The following is a 21,321-nucleotide window of genomic DNA, read 5'->3' on the forward strand; positions in this document are numbered from 1 at the left end:
CTTCTTCTCCTCATCAGGGCCTGGAATCGCCAGCTCCCTTGGTAGGAATGCCACTCTCAGGCCCTGCAGACAGGGCTGTGGCAAGAACTTCTCCTCCTCGCTCTAATTATCCCCTGGGAGTTGTTTTCTCACCATGATAAAGGTCCAAAAGGCCAAGAAAAGAAGGAAGAGTTCTGCCCAGGATTTCCCGTCCCAGGACAAAGGCTGAGCGCCACGGGGCATGTGCACCTGAGGGCTAGGAGCTGGCTACATGACAGACCTGGCCCCCAGATAATAGGTCTGCAAGGGGGCACATTGCTCTGCAGTCTTGGCTTTCTCCTGCAGCTCAGTAACCTGCAGTTGCTCTGCAATAATAAACCAAACCACTTGTCTGCGGCGAGGTGGGAGGGAGGGAAGCCCAATGATTTCTCGGTGTAATATAAGCACCGTGATTTGCCACTGGGGCAAGATAATTACTCTGTGATGAGCTAAAACGAGGGCTTGTGCTATAAACCACAATCTCCATGAAAACAAGAAAATTGATTCCCAAATGGGGTAATAACGCAGGCAGTAAAAATCAATATTGATTATTGGTACAAGAAGGCAGTCGAAGTCTGAGAGCCAAAGGTGAGATGATACCAAATGGCTGTCGTTTAAGTACTGAGTATGCTGCAGGAATATGGCACCGGGGTACTGGAGTATTCTTGCTGGTGATGGCGCTCCGCTTTCTTTTGTTCAGTGTGGTCTAATGGTTAGAGCAGGGAGATGGGACTCCTGATTTGGACAGTGCAATGTCAGGCAAGTCGCTGCCCAGTGCTATGCCTCGGTTTCCCCATTTGTAAGGGATAATCGATCTCACCTGACCTGCTGTGGGGATAATGGAATACTCTGTAAAGTGTTTGAAGAGGTGACAGTCAGCAGCATAAACTGGGCTAGTTAGAGACCTGGAAAACCCAAGAGAACAGCAAGATCTACCTGTATCCAGCAGCCTCCCTCTGTATTCATGACGGCAGAGTCCGCCTTATTTTCTTTCTGTAGCGGGGGACGCTACAGAAGGCACAAGAGAAAGCCAAAGCACTATTATAATGGTGTGAGACACCTAGTAGGATCAGAACCTGTGCTGGCAAGCTACGAGATGGCTAGCAGCTCGAATGCAGCACCATGCTGGCCTGAGAGAGGCTCCAGTTTAACTGAGGCTTGTTAATTTCTTTGCTCTGCTTGCCAGCCTCCCACGCCTGCTCAGCCATCACTGCTGGAGGCAGTGTCGCCCGTCAGTCACTGATAGGAAATGCTGCCTCTGGAATAGCTGACTCGGCACATGAGAGGGAGGAGGGAAGAAAAGGAGAACTATTTGCTATAGGCAGCTGTGGGAGCATTGCCTTTAAAAGGCTTTGCAGGAATTTAAATGGCGAGGGGCGGGGGAGAGAAGAGAGGGGGCAAGCTGCAGAGGTTTTGACTCCTGGGAAGACGCAGGTGCCTGCAGACAGGGGCCCTAGTTGCTGATTCAGGTCCAGCCTGCAGGTCGTAGAGCTGTCTGCAGAAGCTCATCTCTGTCTGCAAAGCAAAGTAGCATTTCTGTGCGTCCGACAGCAGGGCAATCCAGCGTATGAGGGATAGGATCAGGGTATGCCCTATACCTATGGCCTGCCAGAGCGAGGGCTGAGGGTGGGTGGGTAGACAAGGTGTTCTTGTTCCTAGCCTGAGCGGGTGGCTTGGGAACTTGCCCGCCATTGTGTGTGTATGGGGTGGTGGTGTCTATCCTGGGAAGCCAGGTGGATACTTACCGTCGTGCTGGATAAAACATAGACATGATCAGATCAGACCAGTGAGGTCTATTTAGCTCAGTATCCTGTCCTGACAGTGGACAGTACCAGCTACTCAGAGGCAGGTGCAAGAAACCTCTAACAGCTGCTATTTACCTCTGGATACTTGCAAGTCAGTATTTACTCCTTTCCCCATATGGGAGGCAGGGTGTTTATCCCCTATTCTGGGAATTTACCCCCTGCTTTATCTAAGTGGAGTATGGTATTTTTGGCACTTGTACGGGGTAGTTAGAGGACAGGGTAAATATCCACCTCAAGTAGTACTGGTACTTACCGCTTTTCTTTGCAATGTGTCTCACAACATCCTCTAATGATTGGTCCATTAGAGTGCAACTACCTGCTGCTGCTACCAGCTGATGGAGTTGCCCCCTTAGCTGTACTGGTAGAGGTCTGTGCTGCTGTGCAGAAGAAATGCGGTGTTATCCATAGATCTATTTCCATCCTCGAGCACTGTGGGAAGGATATAATCCCATTCCAGCGCTCTGTATTTTGACACAACAGTCACCGTCACATCTGCTGGAGATATAATTATGTATCATTGCTAATATGGCACCATCTGGACACCCTAGTTTAGGGTCATAGCCCCATTATGCTAGGCATTGTACCTTGGGCATGTGCGTATGTTTGTTTCATTGTGGACTAGTGGTTAGAACAGGGAGTCCGGACTCTTGGATTGTTTCCAATTTTGTACCTGACTTGCGGTGTGACCTCAGCCGAGTCACTCCCTGTGCTGCCTCAGTTTCCCCATGTATAAGTGAGAGTTGGAATTTCCCTGCTTGCTGTGGGGTTTACTGCATTAATCTATAAATCATTTTGAGAGCTTCTGGTGGAGACAGTTTGACAGTCAGCAGAATAGGCCGTGTTACTCAATATGGCAGCTGGAAGGCCAGAGAGAACCAAGGTTTGGTCTGTGTCCAGCAGCTGAGTTCCTCTATATTCATCACATCAGAGTCCTGCTTCTTCTCTACTATGAGGGACCCTACACAGGGACAAACTGTTCTGACTGTTGCATGATAAATACTGTGTTTGGGCTAGAGCTGTGTGAAATTTTTTTTGACCCAAACTTTTTGTGGCCAAAAAAATGCAGATTTGGTGACAGAACAACATTGTGAATTTGTGTCAATTCCACTGAATTGTTTTGCTGGGGGGAAGATTCCAAAAATAAAAACACTTCAAAATGATTAATTTCAACATTTTTGAAACAATGTTTTAGTTTTTTTGATTTGAAATGAAAAGTTGTTTCAAAAGTCCCTTTAATTTTAAAAATTAAAAAAAAGTTTACAATCCAAACCGAAAATATTTGTTGGATCAAACAACATGTTTAATTTGTCTTAAATTATTATGATTATTGTTTTCTTTAACTTTTAGATTCACTGAACATTTTGAAAAATGTTTTGTTTGCCCTGCTCTAGTTTTCACTCTTGTAGCAACGGACAATACACAACAAAAAGCTTCTTTGAAGAAGCCGTGTTAATTCTATGCCACTACCAACAACTTCACACCATTTTTTCAAATGCCGTTTAGAAAAATATATTTACCAACTAACCACTCTGAGCAGTAAACTAGTAATTTAGACCAAGTTTTGGAGCAGATTTACAGCACCACACCGAGATGCTTTTATGTGAAACTGAGCTTCAGAGGAGAAAACATCCATCAGGAGCTGGAGTGAATGAGATTTAAAAGGTGGCCTCTTTTTGTTCCATAATAGCTTACACACTTCAGAGTAATGTGGGGAGGGAAGAATCAGAAAGTGTTAGAATTATATTTGTAATGGCAACATTACACACCTATTTTGGTAATAGGCTTTAAACACTTAAGAAGGAGAATCCTCTTATATCTCATGTGTGGTTTTCTCCCTTTTAATGTATCAGTCAGGGATGACTGTGCTGAAGGGTGCTAGCAAACTGCTGTGAATTGATAGGCCCAGGATGGATCCTAATTAGTTTGGAGATCATGTGTTTCCGCAGATCACGAATCTCCTCGAATAAATTGTTGCTAATTTCACTTTGCTTTGGGTTTTTTAAAACTCATAATAGACACAACACTGAGGACTAACCCTAGATATGTCTTCTCTCTCTCTGCCACGCTCTGCATGGGGTATCGGAGTGCCACCATGGGTCCCAGAGCTCTTTAGAAAGTTAAATTGAAATCCAGGTGATGTGCGCTCTTGTGCCACCAAAATGCAGCCACTTCTGGGGTACAACACGGTAGCCGTTTAACAGCCCACAGGAAGTTTAGGAAAGGATGTGAAGAATAGGGGGAGGGATAGCTCAGTGGTTTGAGCATTAGCCTGCTAAACCTAGGATTGTGAGTTCAATCCTTGAGGGGGCCATTTAGGGAACTGGGGTAAAAATCTGTCTGGGGATTGGTCCTGCTTTGAGCAGGGGGTTGGACTAGACAACCTCCTGAGGTCCCTTCCAACCCCGATATTCTATGAATAGTGTACACAATTGAAACTGCATTTAACAAGGGCCTGAGGCTAACCCCCGTGCTCTTGCAGAAAGTGCTGTGAGATCTTTAACACCCACAAATGATCAATGCCGCCATTTTATGTTGTATGCAAGAGGCGGCACCTCATAATATGCTGGTGCATTGGCTTATAAGTGACATGAGGGAGGAGCGCCATCTACTGAATTGCCAGCACCCGCTCCTGTGGCAGGGGGTCTTTGGCAGTCTCCCATTCAAGTACTGCCTTTTGCTTCTGGTAAAGCCTCCTCAACTGACTACTGTAAAAAGGTGATTTATGATGATCCTCTCCCGAAACTGGTTCTCTTGGCTTTCATAACCAGAGCCATAACAATAATAACAACTTCAATTTATATAGCTTCTTTCATCCTGATGGATCCCAAAGTGCTTTATAGACTGCAGATGTAGGCATCGCTTAGTCATGTTGACTTGCAGCTACCTCTGGGATGGAGCGCAGCAGCCATTATATGCCAGTAACACGGCAGAGCGGTGTCACACGAGGGGTACCTCATACTGACACTAAAGGGGTAACTATTTAGATAGGCAGATGGCTGGAATTTGGTTAGGCCACTGGGTTTAACAACCCTATCTGTGTGCAGATGACCCGGGGAGGTTTTATTGGTCGTTCAGCCCTCCGCTTAATGTTCCACCGAGGAGATGGCACCTCCTATCGCTACATTGGTTCAATATAAACTCAGGATATTTCCAGCACTGCTCCCTGCAACCTGTGGGTTTCCCTAGAGGTCTCGATTCCAACTTTCCTCTCAATCTAACCAGTGGGAAGCACTGACTAGTGTGATCATGCCATGCCCTCAGTGGCTGGCCCATGGAGCAAAGCTAAGCAATCGATTACTACTGCCAACAAAAGGAGATGCTGTGTTAGCTCAGGATGGGTAGAGGTTTCTCCTAATCACCATTCTGTAATTCGTATATAAGAAAAGGCCAGTTTGCTGTGGGGAGCTGTCTGCTATCCCTTTGTCCCATTAAGGTTTCTGAGATCAAGGAAATAGAACCACTGAATAAGGGTAAACAAACTAGTGTGGCTAAAATAAAAATCGCTCTTTCCTGGAGCCTTCAGCCTAAAACTTCAGTCAAACCACATGAAACCTGTATTGAAATCTGAAAAGATTTAGCTCAAAACCTTTCTTTCCTTTTTGCTGCCTTGACCTTCCAGGCTCTGGTCAGAAAACCAAAGTGCCAAAATACTCCAACCTGGCCATTCCTGTCCTCATGATGTATTGAATCAGTCTCCCTAAACAGGAGATGGAAGTTAAATAGCTATAACTTTAAGGCAAAGTTTCATCACAGCTTGAGTTCCAACTTTGCATACTGGTTTACTGGAGACCACACCCTTACTGGAATTCTATACTCACAGATACCTAGTGGCTAAATAATATAGTACAATGAAACATGCCATGGTATTTCCAGTAGGGTAGAGCAGGCTGGGTATCTTTAGACTGAACATTTTTTTGTTGGAAAATGCCAATTTTTCAAGAAACAAAACTTTCCACGGAAACATGTCTCTGTCTCTCTCTGCCTCTCTGGGCAAATGACTATTTAATTATTTATACAAAGTGGAACAGCTCTAACTGGAGTGACTGAGAGAGCAAGACTCTGACTCTATATTCTGGTGGTGAGAGGACTCATCTGGGATACGCAGGAAGCAGTTTGCCTAATTCCGTGCAGAGATTTGAATGTAGGTCTGAATCTCCTCTAATACATTGTTAATTTCAAGTTGCTTTTTTATTAAACTAATAGACATAATGAGTAATAATCCTAGAAATTGCTCCCCCCCCCTCTCTGCTATGTGCCATACAGGGTATCAAAGCTCCTCCATGGGCCCCAGAGTTCTTCACAGAGTTAAACGGCAATCCAGCTGAGATTCAGGGATTGCTTCTTGCTCTGCTAACATGCAGCCACTTCTGGGGCAGAACATGGTAGTTGTTTCACAGCCCACAGGAAATGTAGGAAAGGACATGGAGAGGAATACCGGATTCAGCTGAAACGGTAAGAGAATTTAGTGAAGTTGGCATTCAATCAGGGCAGGGGGCCTGATTCTGAACAGGGATTTGAACCAGAGTCTCCCACATCAAGGGTGAGTGCCTCTTCTGTGGAAAAAGGCCTCGTTTTCTTTCTAACGTGGTTTGAAAACAAATTTTGAAACCTCAACATCTTTTGCCAAATGGAATTCTTGTTTTCTGAACATATGGATGCTGGACCAAGAGATCTTACCAAGATCCTTGGACTCTCCACTCCAGTGTTACGGAATCGAGAGGTTTAAATAATTCATATGTGCTTTGGAGAAGTATCTGAATTTTGAACGCATGTTTGAATCTAAGCCAAACTCTGAGCTGCCGGGAGTTTTGCCTTCTGCCTATACACCTAGGTTCAAAGAGGAGGATGAACTGCAAAGTTTGGATTCAGGGCCTCATTTGAATTTCCACAAAGTTCAGGGTATTCTGATCGAGGATTTTGGCTTGGAGGCAGTGCATACATTTAAATCTAAACAATATTTATCTGAAAGGGTCTCATTAGCAATAACACTCTGTGCTTTTCATCCATAGAGCTCAAAGATCACGATCCCCATTTTACAGATGGGGAAGGCAAAGGGCAGAGAGATGATCTAATTTCCCAACAATTGCTGGCAGAGCTGGCCATTTTAACCACTGGACTGGGACTCAGGGAAATCTGGATTCAGTTCCTGGTTTAGAAACCAGACTTTCAGAAGAGTTCTTTACAAAGGAGCTCAGCAGAGTGGGAACTGGGGTCTGGTAAATCTAGCCAGGAGTGTCACAATGGGGGCTGCTGAATGCTGAGCCCTTATGAAAATCTGGATCCAGTTGTGGGTGCCAAGATCTTAAAATTCTGGAGCTTAAGCTCTGTGCCTCAGTTTCCCCATCTATTAAATGGTGATGATCATTCCTTTCTCCCCCTCTGTTTCTTTAGATTGTAAGCTCCTTTGGGCCAGGAATGTCTCTTGTCAAGGCCTTGTCAGTGCCCAGCCTGGTCCATTTCCCCCATTTAACCTCTCTGCTCAGCTTCACCGACAAGCCCTGCTCACTTACCTCCCTTAGCCCTGCCTGTGTATTTGGTCAAGTGCCTGGCACAATGGGGCCCTGATGTTGTGGTGGTTTGTTGTTGAGGCCTCCCTGTGCTGTGTTAATGTGTTAATATAAATAATGGCCCTAGAGCTCAGGTCACCCGGCCCTGTGCTCTAACCGCTAGACCCAATCGCCCCCTCTGTGTGAAGCAACCTATGTAATCATCTGCCAGAGTTGACGGCAAATTAAGTATAGCGCTTAGCATTTGGCTGCCGGTTTAGCAGCCCAGCAAGCAGCTGCAGCCCTTGGTATAGAACAAAGTTCAGGGGACAATTTGTGCTGGGATGGGGTGGCACACAGGAGTAATTGCTCCTGGAAACATGCTGCGAAGAATTCCATTCATTTCTCCGCCTGACACAGCCCTGGTCCATGCCTCTGGGTCCTGGGGACTGCTCCCTCTGCAGCCTCTCCGCCTTTCGACGGATGCCAAGTCCTCTGCACGGAGCATTCGGTACTCCCACCAGGTGTCTGTCAGCTCTCTGGCTGCCATGTTGGCGCTGAATTTTTGGCGTGCTGGTAGAGTGCATTGTTCACCTTCTGAAGATGGGGGGAGGAGGATCCCATCTGAACAAGCTGCTACTGGTCTGACTGCCTGTTCTCTTGGTAGCCGCACTGGGTGGCTCAGCTCACTGGAGACATCCGTTGCGGGGATGGCCTTGAGCTTCCCCTTCCTCTGACTGGAAGGTGCTGGCTGCAGTGTGTCTGCCCTGGCATTCCTGAGAGCTAGGAAAGGGGCTGCCGGGCCAGGGGAAATCAGAACTGACCCAAATCAGAACTCGCACCGAACCACAAATGGTCTGAAAAGCCCAGTCAAATTCCCCTCCTTTGCCTCTCTGAGGGAGATGAGGAGACTCCTACCTGTTAACCAGGCCTTGCTGGTGAATCAGAGCAGAGGCTATGTGGGGGAATGGGCCACTTCCAGTGAGGCCATCAGGAGGGCAGCCTTAAGTGCCCTGTTATCTCCTCTCCTCCTCATCCAAGGCCACTGGAAGTGAAGGATGCGGGCCTCTCCATCCCCTGGGAGCCTCCCAGACATGGGCAGTGATGTCCCCTAGAAGCATCCCCTGGTGCTGAATGGGGAAAAGAGGCAGATAGCCTGCATGATGCCCCATAAGAAGAGGACCCCTTGCTACATGCAGTAGGCACCAGAATTGGCTTGTGCAGCTCTAGCCTCCGGGAGCTGCGGTCAGGAGGAGCCCTGTGGCTGAGTCATTGCAGCAAGGTGGGTGGGGGTGTGTGTGTGTGTGTGTGTGTGTGTGTGTGGAGCATGGTAGTCACAGCTCTGGACGATTATTCTTATCCTCTAGCAGACATACCGTATCTCCTCCCTCCCCTGCATTCACGTAAAGGTGGTTTGTAACTTCATTTGCGTTTGCTATGGGCCTTCTCCCCTAGAACAGCACCAGCTGGTAATTCCAGCCTGCCAGGGTCCCCGAGTGTAAAGATCATTGGCGTTAATCTCTGCAGGGAAAGGGAGAGGACGAGAGAAAGAGAGGATAAGGGAAGGCCATTTAAGAAAAAAGACCGGATGAATGAGAGAATGTGGAAGAGGGAAAGTAGGAATGCAGACTAGCCTGGGAGAGAATGCAAGACAGGCAATGGAGACGGAGTGTGAAAGAACAAAGGAACGGAGGAAGGGGGTGAGCGACAGAAGAATGAGAGAAGGCAGAGCACAGGTAATGGATTGTGCTCTGAGCCGGGAGCCCACTGGGACCTCTTTGTCTAGTTGGCACTTCAAGCCACTGACTCACTGTGCTATGCTGGCAGAGCAGCTGCCAGTCAAGCCCCTAGAGCAGCTCTGAGCACCACAGATGTCGACTTCAGCTGCTCACGTGGCACGTGAGAAAGTCTCAAGCTTACCCAGGGGGTGGTGACATCCCAGCTCAGCTCCCTGTGTTGGAGGCAGCTGCAGCTTCCCCTGGTGATCCTGCTGCAGTAGGGGGTGCCAAACTATGACCTCCTGATGCTGCCCTGGCTCAAGCATGCAGGTATTGTCAGATGCTGCAGTGGGGCTATTTCCCCACAGGCAGATACAAAGCAGGCCAGGGTACTTGGCTAGAGGAAGAGGCCTCTGCATTGGGGCTCAGGGGAGCTGGGTTCTGTTCCTTGTTCTGCCATAGACTTGCTGGGTGACCTTTGGTAAGTCACTTGTCTCTAGGCCTGTTCCCCATCTGTGGAAAGGCGTCTCTGGGTTGTCTCTTTGGATTGTAAGCTCTTTGGGGCAGAGTGCTTTGTCTGCATAACTCCCAGCACAACTGGGCCCTGAACCCAGCTGGAGCCTTTAGATATGACACTGTCACTCCTTTGACTGATGATCTGTCGGTGCCTCAGTCACCCCAGCTGTAAAGTCTTGTTGAAGCTGCATTGATCCCAACAAACATGGCTAAAACCGGAGCTATTTATCCAGAGTCGCTGCAGCACCCAGCTTCTTTGGGGTTGCATCCAAACAAGCTCTGGTTCAAACCAGTCAGCGAGACTGCTCAGAACCCAGACCCCGCCTGCCGCGTCTTCCTCTGCTAATAAATGGATCTTGTATCACCAGTGGTTCCCTTGCCAACCAAAGGTCTGTCTGTTACCCCAGCCGTCCTCCTCCTTTCAGGGCCGCCCAGAGGATTCGGGGGCCTGGGGCAAAGCAATTTCAGGGGCCCCTTCCGTAAAAAAAAGTTGCTATACTATAGAATACCATATTCTCATGGGGGCCCCTCTGGGGCCTGGGGCAAATTGCCCCACTTGCCCCCCCGCAGCCCTGCCTCCTTCCCACATGGCAGTCTCAGCCCTTCAGAGGAACCTCATTGAAAATCAGCCAGATATTCCATTGGCCAGAATAGCAACATGGATCTTTATGAAACCAAACTGAAAGAACCCTACCAAAACAAGATATTCCACTGCACGCCCCGCTCCCCTGGGGAGAGGACAAACACATAACTAGAGCAAGGAAACCTTTTTGGTTTGAAAATGCTGATTTGTCAAAACTAAAACTTGTTTTTTACAAAAATTTAGCCAGGAAGGTTTCTGTGGGGGCTCCAGGATGAAATCTCAGGGCAAGGGGTGGAAGGACGAGAGAGCCAGGAATGAGTCTCTCTCACATTTTTTTTTTTCTCCAAAAATTTCAAAGCGCTCCTTATTCCGATGAGGAATACAAACAAATTCCAAAACCTCAATCTTTTGCAACACAGAATTTTCACTTTCCTACATGTCCAGGTGTTAGTGACATCACTTAACACACTGCTGGAAAGTGCTTGGACGCTGTGGTGAGGAGTGTGATATAAGAACCTATCTAGATTCGGTCTCCTGTTCAAGATCTCTCTTGCCATGGAATTAGCTTCTTCAGAGGCAAAAGGAATTCTTGATTTAGCTCAGAGGCACAGACCCTGGCAGCCGTGGGAATGAGCACTGAGCATTTAAAGGATACGATGTCAACCTTTATAACTCCTCTCCTGTATTGTCGTCTAATAAAGACATCAATTTAAACCCCTTTCAAGTGGCAATTACCTGACTAAAATGCAGTAAGGATCTTCGAACTTGGCATTAAAATTAACATGACTGGCTTTTAATTAATAGCCCCGGCCTGAAAGGATATTGTACCTTCTAAGCCAGAGGAGTGGCAGCACGATCGCACATGCAGATAGGACAAGATTAGGGTAATCAATTAGCCACTGAGGGTATATCTACACTGCAGTTACGCCCCGATCCCCACAAGTGGCCCTTGTCAGGTCACTCGGGCTCATGGGTCGGACAGGGCGAGGGGGTGTAAAATCGTAGCGTATGTGGGGTCCCAGAGCTCGGGCTGCAACCTGAGCCCGAATGTCTGCACTGCAATTTTACAGCCCCACGAGCCCGAGTCAGCTGACTTGGGCCAACTGCAGGGTTTAATTGTAGTGTGGACATGGGGGTAGCGAGGAGTTCCCAGCCTGCTGACAGGATGCAGGGCTCAAAGCATTCTCTCTCTCTCTCTCTCTCAGGTGCTTGGCTGGCTGGTTCTTAGTCCCTGAGCAAGTGAACAACTGATCACTGTATCTGAAGTCAGGAAGGAATTTCCCCCTATGTCTAGTTGGCAGCGACCGTGGGGTATTTTTTGCCCTCCTCTGCAGTATGTGTTGTGGGATTATCTGGCTCTATCTCGCCTAATCAATGCTCTGTCTTTGCAGGGGCCTCTGGCCCTGGTGTACCTCGGCTGCGCCTGTTCTCTGTGTGTGGCGCATCATTGTCTCGTCTTCGGTGGGCTGCGATACTTTGGTCTGAGTCTGGAGGTTGGGCTCAGTGGCTGGGTGCAGCTGAAGAAGCTGCCATACCCAGGAGTGCAGAACTGACTCTAAATTGGAGTATTGCCCTGTAGAGACCTAACCTGCACGATGTGGCTCCCAGTTAAACGGGGCAGCCTGAGTCTGCCAGGGTGCCCGGGGCTTTGGAATCTGTGGGTGAACTCTGCGCTGAGAGATGCGAGGCCTGTTGACCTGTCTATATAGGCAGAGCAAGGAACATGGTGGAGAGCAGCAGTAAAAACAGTCACCACCTGCTTCCCTCTTGGAGGGAGTGGAGGGGTCTCTCTCTCTGCATCATCTGCTCAGGGCTGAGCAGTGTCCATTGCAGTGGTAGCTGTGTCAAGAACTGAGCTGAGAACCCACCATATCCCCTTGGCAGGCCCCTTCCAGCTTGGCTTAGATCATTTGTAGGTTCTCCTGGGAGTAGGGTGACCAGATGTCCCGATTTTATAGGGACAGTCCCGATTTTTGGGTATTTTTCTTATATAGGCTCCTATTACACCCCCCCAATCCCCTCTCCTGATTTTTCACACTTGCTGTCTGGTCATCCTACCTGGGAGCAGCCTGCAGGGCTCCTGCAAAGGTGTTTTCTTGCACCAAACGCCTTCCTCCTCGGTCCCCTATTCCCTGGTTACTCACCCTGCCTTCCTGTGCACGCACGGCTTGGGGCTTGCTGGCAAGCTGCTTTTCGGCAGCAGGGAAGCCAAGCGTCTGACCCCTATATGGGAGTATGCCAGTGCAGTTTCCCCCCTCCCCCCCCAAAGACAAAGAATGCCTGGAGTGTTTCTCAGGAGGGCGGCTCCATCAGAGGCCTCCTGGAGGGAAAGCTGCAAAGATCCGGAGAGTGTCTTTCATCAGGAGTGGGGGGAAGAGACACAGGCCGAGAGCAATTTATATTTAACCACGGCAAAACAAAATCCTGCATTCAGCAAGAGCCAATTTCCCTTCAGACTGGGGAGGGAGGGGGGGAGAAAAAAATTGCACTTCAAATTGGTGCTTCCAGTGCCAATTTTATTGACAAAATACAATAAAAAGTCCCTTTATTTTATGTATTTGTTATGGTTGGGGGGTGGGGGAAATAAAACGCCCTGTGGATTTTTATTCCACAAACGGAGATGGCTGGGTAATGACAGGAATTCATAACATCGCCAGGGCTTGTAAGACACTTGGGTTTCCTGTGTAACCTCTTAGGGTAGGTTCACATTGCAGCTGGGAGGTGCTACCTCTGCTTGAGCTAGCACCCAAAAATAGCAGCGGTACCAGTGGCAGCTCAAGTCCAATCCCACCCAACCCCGTGGGTACAGAGAGCGCCCCCACCCAGGCTCCCGCGACTCGACTGCTATTTTTAACCCCGCGCTCCAGCAGAGCTAGCGCGTGTACCTCTAGCAGAGCTACTGGCGTCCCGCAAGGGATCGGTGTCAGAGCTGCGGTTAGAACTCTGGGTTCCCTGTTTTCCCAGCTGCTCTCTTAGCAGGTCTTCCCGCCCCTTTCCAAAGCTGTATTGGCAGACTGGGGAATCGTAAAATCTGCAGTGGTACAGGGAAGCCAGCAGCCCTTCATAAAGTGTCACTGATGTGGAAATACAGGATCAAATGAGTAGCAATTCGTAAGTCACCGCTTGACAGAACAAAACCCTCTACCGAGGAATTAAAACCATAAATATCCTACCGGGCCCTTTCCGGTTAACATGCTCCTGACATCTGGAATGGCAGCTCACTGGAACCTATCTGCTGTCAAAGAGCTGTTGCAATTAAGTCGTGCGTGCAAATGGGAGAAGGGGGAAAACAATTTTTTAAGTGACTTGGCAGGTGATGAAAAACCAAAATACCTTTTTTTTTTTTCTATTAACGCTGGCAAATTTCCCTTAAACGGACTGGGTTAGAGACCAAGTTAATTGTCGGAGTCACGCGGCTGACTCCTCTTCTCCTTGGGGGCAGAGCAGTGGTGGAAGTTCTATGGTTGAGTTCCCACTTAGCTTCCCTTCGAAGTTCTGCCGCCGTAATATTTAACGCTTTCCAGGGCCCTGCTTCACTCCAATGTCCTTCGCAAGCTGTGGAGGAAACACACGAGCTGAGCGAATAGCTGGGTTGGTTTTTTTTGGTTCACGGGCAAGTCCAAAGAATCAACATAACGTTTCAGCTTGAACACAATGTTTCATTTCCACTTTCAGCATTTTATCTCTTTTATTGTTGAATGAAATTGATGGAAATTTTGAAAGGAAAAGCTGTTTCTAGTTGAAATGAAACGTTTTGACTGTGAAAGTTTTTTGGGGTGGGGGGAAGAGTTAACGCAAATATTTTGGCAAAACCGGCATGAATCTGCAAAACATTTTGGTGTCACCAAATCTGTATTTTTTTTGCTGAAAAAAAAAATCACCCAACTCTATGCAATGCTACTGAAATGCAGCCATCTCTGGGGAGCAAACGAGACATTTGGCAAGGCACTGCTGGGATTTTGCGTTCATCCAGGAGGGACAGGACCTGGTTTGGTTTTTGTTTCTCTTAGAAGCTTGTCTAAGAGATCCAGAAAGTGCACTCACTGGAACTCTGTTTTCTTAGGCTGGAAAGATGAAGGATGGAGGCACCCTCATCTGGATTCGAACCTGTGGACCCAAGACAAGTGGATATTTCCTACACTTGAAAGTTAATGCAGATCAAGGTAGGGTGTGAATTTTAATGCCATGGCTGCTCCTAAATAATTCAGGAGTGTCCACACTTTTGTTCCGATTTATCTTAGCACACTGTTATGCTGGAATAAGGCTGTCTGCACACGGAGTTAAGCAGGAACAACTCTATGTAGACATCTCTATCATGTACCAGAGGGGAAAGGATAGCAGCTTGTGATGTCAAATGTGGCCCTATCCTGCAATGACAGAACTTCATGCTCCCATCACCACTTCCATCTGAGAGGGTCTCCACACGCATGACAGATGTTAATTTCTTCACAGAGGCATGGAGAAAGGAAGTGACTTGCCACGGTCATGCAGGAGGCCAGTGGCAGAGGAAGGAGCATAATCTAGAACATTTATTTCTGTGGGCTAGCTGCAGTTTCCCTCCTTCAAATCAGCTGGTATTCTCCACCCCTTGCCCAGGCTGGGACCTGGCAGAACAGCCTGCCCACGAACCATCTCCCCGCTTCATCTACCCCACCCCTTAACCTGAAGATTTCAGACACCTCAGTGAGCCATGCTAACTGTGGTTCTGAGCTCTATAAAATTCCACCTGCCCTGAAGCATGAATTCCATTGACTAACACTGAGTTCCTGTCTAAAAGGAGAAGAGCATGCTCAAACATATATACGTGCACTTCCGGCAGGGCAGGTGGAATTATAAGGCTACAGGACTGTAGACAGCATCTGCATCTCCTCGACATAGGCAAACGCTGCAGAAATGTTGTTTGCAAATGTTCATTTGAATTCCACGTGTCTGTTTGGCGCTGTCATATCTGTTCTCCTTTCTTTGCTGTTCGCACAGGTGGCGCATCTCAATGCAATTTGGAAATTTTTTTGGATTTACTGGCAGTGGCAGAGCAAAGAAACACACACACTGTGATCTTAAGGAGATGACTTTTGTTATGTTTGGGTTTTTTTAATTTCCCCCCTTAATCTAAATGCAGAAGTCAGCCAGAATGAATGCTGTGCATGTGGAGAAACAGAATTACTAGTGGGTGGGTGAGTGTGTGTGTGTGGGGGGGGTTGTTTGCACCAATACTTGGCTAGTTTCCATATGAACGTGCATTTTCAGGCAAATAATTGTATGTGGTGATTGCAATTCATTGTTCTCCTCAATCGTCAAATCAGAAGGCAGAAGTAATACCATGTGACTTAAGCAACCAATCAAATTCCAGGAATGATGGCTAGCAGATAGCCAATCTCTGCCCAAGATTTTCAAAAGTGTTTTAAGGACTTTGGGTGCCTCAATGTTTGAGTGTCCAACCTGAGATGCCTTAAAGGGGCCTGATTTTCAGAGAGCGGGTGCTGAGCACTTCCTGCAAATTGGGTCCTTTTTCAAGGTAACCCAAACTGAGCCCCCCAAAACCACTAGTCACTTTTGGCCAAGATTTTTCAAAGTGAATCGTTCACGATCCCACCGGCAGTGAGTTCTTCATGCAGGCTGTTCAGTGAATCCGCTCTTTTCTCCGGAGTCAGCGGATTCCTGCTCTTAAGGGCCATTCCTGCTCACCTGAGTGTGCATTGCTCGTCCGGCCGTGAGCACAGCCGGGGCCCGATGGTCTAAAGGCAGTCTCCCTTCCTGTCTCCTTGCTGTGAACTGACAGCATCATTCAAGGAGAACCAAGGAGACTCTTGGTGCGGAGATAAAGGCAGTAACAGATGAGCCGTCGTTTCTGGAAGAGATGGGCATTTGGAGTCCACAGGATCATCATTCAGCATAAGAAATCTCTTGCCAGTGGCTTTATGGGTTTCTTGCAGCCAAGATAAGCCCGAGACCATCCTAGGAACAAATGAAGGGCTGCAGTATCGATCTGAATTCACACTGAGCTGGTTCTTTCCATTCACATCAGGGGGCAGCTCCCCCTTGCCTGTCTCCCCACAGCCTCGCTTTCAGCAATGGAGAACGACAACCAAAATGCGTGGGGCGTGGGGAGGGTCAGCCATTTCCCATGTTAGACTTTGCTGATCGGTTCTGCCTCTTTAAGGGAGGCTGCAGCAGCCTCTTCCTCCTGCCCAGGTTGCTACTGTAGATACCAAAACACATGCGCCTTTGCATAGGAAGCTTTCCAGTGAAAGCCAAGTCCTGCCCACGTCTCTCAGGTGCTTAGTGCTTTCCCCTGTGCAGATGGGGAAACTGAGGCACATCCGTGGTTTGCCTGAGGTCACCTGACAAATGGCTGGCCAGGCAGGGAGTCAAACTCCAGAGTCCTGATTTCCAGCTGCTTGGCCTTGCCATTAGACCACCTGAAGGAGATGAGGGAAGCGTGCCGAGATGGGGCCAGGAGTAGGGGAAAAACCAGGAGTGTCCTTATTTATTGTAATGGTGTAATGATCTTAAAGCCCTGCTCAAGGATAGCAACACCACTAATGAATACCCAAGCGGTTCCTCAGCGTCTGTGTCTCTGCGCTTCCCACAGGAACAAGCGCTAAGCATCTACAACACTCGTCAGGATTTTGTTTCCTTTGCAAATACTAATATGCTTCGACGTTGACAGTAGCCCCACCTAGCTTGTCGAGCGTGTTCGTGTTGCACTATTCTGGGCAACTGTTTTGTTTCTCTTAGCCCGGTCAGTAACTTCAGGCCAATCTGCAGAGGCGAAGTGGTGGGAGGTGAGTTTGAATCCTCAACTCTGCCTGTAGCTCACTTCAGGTGGGAACCTCATGGGGGCTGTTGCCCAGCTCACAGCAGGTAAAATTCTGCTAGCTCTTTCCACATATCTTACTAGCCTGGGTGGGAGCATCCTACAGTGAGCTCTCAAGGAAGATCCGTTCTGCTCTCCAAGCCAGTTGCAAGAAACCATCACCTCCAGATGTAGCGGGGAAATCGGTGCTCACTTTGTAAATGAGCCAAGACACCAACTCCACCTTCCAGTAAATGTCTGGGATCCCTTCTGGTCTTGAACCAAGCTCTGGCCAGCCACAGCACGTCCGAGGTTTTAATAGCTGCTAACAAGGAGACCACCTTATTCAGGGATGGGATGTCTTGAGGGAGGGGGCTACTGCTGTGTGTCTCGGGAGCCTGGAATTTCATAGATTGAAGCTCTGCTTTGAGGTGAAGAACCATCTGCTTTTATGAAACTAACTGGTCCTCTCCCCAGAATTCCCCCAGTCCTGTCTCCTTGGTCTTGTGCAAAGCTTTCCAGGGCTTTCCCTACTTCGCTTGTTTCAAAGCTCTGGTCAGGACTACTGAGGTTGACCTAGGAAGCTGCAGCAGTGATAGTGGTGCACACACCTATCCCATGGAGATCCAGCTTGAAACGCTTGTGAGGCAAAAAACATTCCCACAAACTGAAATACAGTTTGGGTCAACTCCTAGCCCCTCAGCGGTTTGCATTGCAGAGTGCAGCAGATGGAGAATTGGTAGCCTCTGCAAAAGAACCCGGACTATAGTGGGTCAGGACTGAAATATCTTGGCAGAGTTCTACCGTCATGTTTATTGCACAGTGCCTGGTTATTTATAGCGTGCTATAAATCTCTTCTACATGCTACTAAATGTACCCAATATTCCTTCTGAAAACGATTGTTCAGCTGCATACAAGAACTCCCTACAAACTCCTGCTTGGGCTACTCTCGACCAGTCATTATCACCTAGCTGCGTCCTCCACAAAGTACTGCCTGTCTGTCTCCTATTCCTAAGCAGCCATGGCGGTAGATGGGAACAGTCAGGACCTATAATTCTCCCCAGGTGTGGCTTCCGCAGAAGTAGCAATGATGGAAGCCTTAGCTAGGGCTCAGGAGGTATCTCACTACCATGACGTCTACCCCTGCTCCAAGAGATCTCCAGCTTTCCTGTGCTAGGCTTCAAAATCCAAGGCCACAACTCCACGGAATGCTTTTCCTAAAAGCTATTCTCAGATGCAGGGCCCTGGCTTTCGTGAGCAGGAAGCCGTGTGTGGGCTGCAAAAAAAAGCTGCTCTCACGAGCTGTTGGTGAGGTGTCACATCTGGGAGCTCTGTCTCTCCAGGCTGCAGCTTAATATGTGCAAGAAGCTTGTGAACAGCAATCTGTTCCTGGAAGTTTATGGGTGTCCTACAGCAAATAGGCTCCCCTGGGAAAGATGGCTACGCAGATGGAGGCACTTTGTTTGTAATGACTGGAATACTGCGACAACAGTTATGATGAAAGGAATAAACAGCATTGATGGTTTTGTCTTATTTAACGCTGACATCCTGAGGTCAAACTGTTGATCTCTGAGGAATACTCGAAAGCATTAGTCAAACGCAGAATCTTCTGCCTTGTAGTTCTGCTGCATGATTTATAAACCACAGGGGTAAAAAGAAGTTGTTTCTCTCCTCTCAAACTGCTAGAGAATATTTAGACCTCCTAGGTTTCTCGCTATGTTCTCCTGCGCATTTTAACTTGAGTTTTCTGTGAACATGAAAGCATGGATGCTTTGTCCTCTTGGGAGCAGACGGACTGGGGGCTTTCTGAACATTATGTAGGATTTGCCATGCTGCATTGTACCGTATCTGCTTGCTAGCTATTCCAATAATGTGGATGCATTTACTTGCAATATATATTACTCAGCCACTAGGTGTCTCTATGCAGCACAGAGTTCCAAGCAGGCAGTGGTCCTTGGTAAACAAAGCAGACCAAGCTGGAACTCAAACTGTGTGGAAGCAGATTTGTGTGCCTCTAGTTTTCGGTACTGAGCATCTCCTGTTTGATAGACTGATTCCATATATTGTAACAAATACCTGATCCTTCAGGAGAAAGATGGGGAAAATACCTACAAGGGACCCAGTAAGTTGTGCAACTCTACATAGGAGGCAAACATTCCTTCTTAAACCCACATGGCAATCAGCTTAGCCTGAAGCATGAGCTTTGACTTTTTTTTTTATTTTGTCTTCCCTCACTAGCCCACCTTTAGCTTTCCCAGCTACAATGTTGCTAGAGGTGGGACCATGTTGCCAAATTCAGATCTGGATTTTAAGCCTTCATTTCCAAAGGTGTGTGGTGCTTAGACCATTATAAGAGATCGAGGCTAATGCCGACATTCAGATCCTGATCAGGGTTTGGATTTTGCATCCCCTGCTTCCACATGAAGTTAGAAAAAGGTTTGGATGCAGCATTTGAAGTCAAGCCCATCTCAGTTAGTTAGTGTCATGGAAATCTCTGGTCCTCTTAGAAATCCACACCATGGTAAGCTCTCCTCAAGCTCCCTCCTCGCCTACTGTAGGATTGTATACTCCCCATCGCCACATATCTATCCCCTGCCTGGGCCACATGCAGCCTGCCTGTCTGCCTTCGCTAGCCTACGGCCAAAGGAGTTCATGCAGCTCTCTGGCCCTTGTTGAGCCATGTGGCTCAGGAGTGCAACTGGTTTGGGACAGGGCAGTTGACCAGTTACTCTCTGCTACAGGCTGCCGGGATCACAGTCTGACCAGACCAGAGACAGAGAATCTTTTAAAGGACTAAAGCTACCGCTGGCATTTGGAAGGGAGATGTGGATTGTCTTTCCCCATGGTGGCCAAACACCCAGGGTCCAGAGGGGTGGAAGGTGCTGTGGCTAATATTGGCATTGTCACACTTTCACTTGGAGACCTAACTTTGTTCACTGTGACTGTATTGGGTGAACATAGGCCCGCGTCGTTTACCGAAAGCCCAGTTTTTGGTAAATTATACAACTTTGACAAATTTGAAATAGTTTTTTTTTTTTTTTTTTTTTTAAGTACTACAATTTTGTTTTCCCTCCTTCCCCACCCTCCCCCAAAAAGAGAGTTGACCGATCGTGGCTTAGAGCATCTGTTTTTCTGTGTGTGTACCGTGCGTAGTCCAATGAGGTCTTGGCCCATGACTGGGATTTCCCTAGGCAATATTCCCCATGTAAATATTAATAAGCACAGTGTAAACGGCAAGGTGGCTTTCCAGGTGTGTAACAGTCTGGCAGACTCCGTTAGCCCTGTGTGTCCAGAACATTTTAAAATTTCAGATTTAGCCCCATGAGAGAGAGAGAGAGAGAGAGAGAGGTTTTGACTCTCCTGAGGCCTGTAATGATCCATGTGAGGAGTTATCTCTGGCTGAATCTTCGCTTAACACCCATCTTGGTGGTGGTTTGCTGCCGATGTCACTCACAAGTTGATAATGACCAAGAAGGATTGAGGACTTTGTGTTCCCCACGTGGTCTGGGCGCCACACCTGTCGTCTTGGGCTTTTTAAAAATTCTTAATAATTTGTGATCGGGAGACCATTTCTTGCTCATAAGTCACTGACTGCACTGGCTGGCCACAGTGAGAGCACGTGCTAGGTACGTTTTCCTAATGCAGGGCTGCCAGTCTGCTCTGATCTGCTCTTGAGTGCTCCTTGCTAATCTATTCACAGCCCCTCTTCTACCCCCAAAACAGCTCTGCCAATGCAACTCAGTTCAGACCTGCAGTGTCCCCTGCTATTCTAGTCCTGAGTTCTACCAAGGCACTTAAATTGTATCTGTAGTATGATTTCCCCCCCATCCAAACCTTGCCGAGGTGACTATGGAGCTGAATTTCAGGTGACCCTGGACCCGCTCCTGGTTATGGATGGGGACCAGACAAAGCCAAGAAACTTTGAACTGGAGCCAGGTATAAAACTCTTGTTTCAACTGAGTGTCACTTATAATGTAGGGTTCCTTTGATCCCAGATTCAAAGTAGTGACCCCCATGCAAACTAGAACTTGGAGACAGGTTCACACAGGTCCCTTGCAACCCAGGCTGCTGAGTTTTATCTGGTTCTAACCAGCTGTCTTGCCTGGAAGAAGAAAAGCAGGTAAATCTCTCTCACTGGATCTTTTTTTTTTTTTTAAATCTGCTGCTGCTGCCTAACTCAAGTCCTTCAATGAGACAAAACTGTTTATATTCAGAAATCAATCTCTTTTTGGAATGTGTCGTCCTTGATTTCCCTCTCCCCCAGTTGTATTTGCAACCTCTTCTGTTTTGGACAAATGAAGCAGAAAACAGGTTTAAAAACTCAGAAATACAGCAGTTGCACAAGTTAATAATCCATAATATGCCAATGAAGGGCTTGAACCAAAACTCTGGTTCCAAA

The 21,321-nt window shown here is 47.8% G+C and overlaps 1 long non-coding RNA gene across 2 annotated transcripts in view; it reads left to right on the forward strand.

The window, feature by feature from the left end:
* The window catches only part of LOC135976088 (uncharacterized), a 113,555-nt gene that overhangs the window by 24,559 nt on the left and 67,675 nt on the right, over window positions 1-21,321 (forward strand). For both annotated transcript variants that reach the window (XR_010593307.1, XR_010593308.1), the window contains exon 2: window positions 14,190-14,289. This is a non-coding gene — a long non-coding RNA (uncharacterized LOC135976088). The remainder of the gene's footprint in view (window positions 1-14,189; window positions 14,290-21,321) is intronic.

Source organism: Chrysemys picta, chromosome 16, assembly GCF_011386835.1.
Source record: "Chrysemys picta bellii isolate R12L10 chromosome 16, ASM1138683v2, whole genome shotgun sequence".
Classification (NCBI taxonomy): domain Eukaryota; kingdom Metazoa; phylum Chordata; order Testudines; family Emydidae; genus Chrysemys; species Chrysemys picta.